Genomic DNA, 2,549 nt, shown 5'->3' with positions numbered 1-2,549 from the left:
ACTTTTCGTTCTCTAATTTTTGAAAAGTAACACTTTTAGTCGAATGACACGTTTTCATTAAATAAAAAATGCATGTGGCGGTTAGCTTCAAAGTTATATTTTGTATTTTATTGGTTAGAAAATTCTTATTTTTGGTCTCATGCAAATTTTCAAAAAGTAGCACTTTGGTCTCATGTATATAACGACAACGTAACATTTTTTATTAAATATCTAATCAAAAGGTGTCATGGGGCCAGAACTATATATATATTTTTAAAGCTATAAAACTAAAAATAAAAATTTCATAAGTAATAGGAAGAAAAAGTAAGAAAAAAAAAAAAAAAAAAAAAAAAAACTAAATTACTTCATGTAAAACGTTATTTCCATTATATAACTAGCACGATTATTGTCTTGTCCTGGTCCATATAGCAACATTCTGTGTTTTATCCAAAACACAGCAATAATAATGCAAATAAAATGTGTGTTCTTCCTTTTTCTATTTAATGATTATTTCTATGGAGCAGTAAAGTTTTGTCTTCTTTACTACCTGTTCTTTTTGTTGGGATCTGTTAGTATTAATGTAATGATATTGATTTGTACTTTATTAATTAATGTAGCTGGTGGACAATATATATTCTAGTCCAATGCTAATAACAAGAGTACCTATCCACTATAGTATTTGTACTGCTACCACGTCATTTATTATTTTTATATGATTCTATAATCGAATATAAGTAATTATTTTTTAAAAACGTACAATGTTGCTCTATCCTTGCTCTCGAAACCCTAATGAAATCCCCTTGGTTCTTGCACGAATTAAAAAGTTTGTTAGGGACGATCAAATGTCATAATGATGGCAACTTGTTCCTATATAGAACAGGTCATGAGTCCAAATACTAGGGGAGATGGGAAAAACCAACTTTAATTCTACATTACAGAATTATTCTACTTTCTTTCGTTCCAGACTAAGCCCACAAACTAGTCGAGAAAAGGATTCATGTAATAATAAGGACATTGTAATAAAAGGCAAGATCATTAGTTGGATACGTATCTATCAGATTAAATGCAAGTTATTTCGATATGCGAAATAAACAAATACTTCATATATATATTAAAAAAAAAAAACTATCCCTTATGTTTTGGAAAATAAAGAATTTATTATTTTATTTTTTATTGAGAATTTTTTACTCAATTTTTAAACGAATTTTTCCCCATATCTATAAAATGATTTGAAAAAAATGAGATTTGATGATTTATAAGTAGTGGGAATCGAATGGCGATAATTTTAGCACGCGCAGGGTGAAGCAAATATTACACCTATGTCTCCTTTTTGGGCATATACATATCTTGCCCCTCTCTCTTTTTTCACTACATTCCAAACAAGGTCTTATCTATGTAAATATATGTATATATATATATATATTATTGGTAACTGGAGTTAGGAAGCTTCTCCGTTGATACATCCATCACTTCTAGTGTTGCTATCGAAGGGGTTGACCTCTAAATAGAGACGCTTCATATGTCATAAAATATCTATATCTATATCTATATTATTTATTATAGGTGAAATTATATTTTGAACGTTCTCAGATTTACTTTGAATATAAATACATTAGTGTTAGATTGGAAATTACGATTATCCCACTTGAACTTTGTTTTGTTTGGTTTGTAAAGTCATCTTACAGGTATTCAATTTAAATTTTTATCATAATTAATTATTTTATTTTTTTATGATTTCAGTTATAATTATAATATTTGTCATGATTTTGGCTATGTCTATGTTTTGGCCACACCTGCAGAAGCAACGACTAATGATTGTTGTGTAACCGCGATTGATTTGTATATTTTTTTTCTTTTAGTTATAGTAATTAACCATAGCGAAAAATCATATTTTTTCAATGTCAATGCAGGAAAAGAGGCACCATGTGGCTAGTAGTTTGCAGTAAACAACTACTTCCGCCCTGCAACAGCAACAACATAATATCCGCTGACACTCGCCACAGGGAATCGACAAGAACACAAACACGAAATCTGAAAGCAGCAACACAAACAAGCAGGGTCAAGTGTAAAAGCAACAAATTGAGCGCAATTTCAGAATGTAGATTTCAATGATAGCAGAATGAAATAAATATTGTACAATGATGCTACTGCAAGCGGATCACTTTGGGGAGGGGGGTGTTCGAAGCTTGGTGTAGTCTGCGTGCTAGGGGGATATTATGCAATCAACTATAATCAAATGTTGAGTCAGCCGTAACAAAGTTATTTGATGCTTAACTCAATACGATGGGTAGTTAAATTTCTCGTACTTGATATTTGTCGGATTATTTGTTCTGTTGTTTTATTTGAATCAGTCACATAATTCAATATAATGCAAAGCAATGAGCTCTATAAACCAATCATCGGATGAATTTTACTTAAAGAAAAAACACAAATCTCTAATCTAGTTTTGTATTTATGAAACATTCAGAGAAGAATTAATAATTAAGAAAAAGGGTACTAAACTTGAGCATAATATAAAAATATATGCCCAATTTATAACAAAAGAAAAGTCAAAGTTAAAATGATTAGGG

The sequence above is a fragment of the Sesamum indicum genome, linkage group LG7 (assembly GCF_000512975.1).
Source record: "Sesamum indicum cultivar Zhongzhi No. 13 linkage group LG7, S_indicum_v1.0, whole genome shotgun sequence".
In the NCBI taxonomy this organism is placed as follows: Eukaryota; Viridiplantae; Streptophyta; class Magnoliopsida; order Lamiales; family Pedaliaceae; genus Sesamum; species Sesamum indicum.
The sequence above is the reverse complement of the archived record's forward strand: the minus strand, read 5'-3'. Positions refer to the sequence as shown.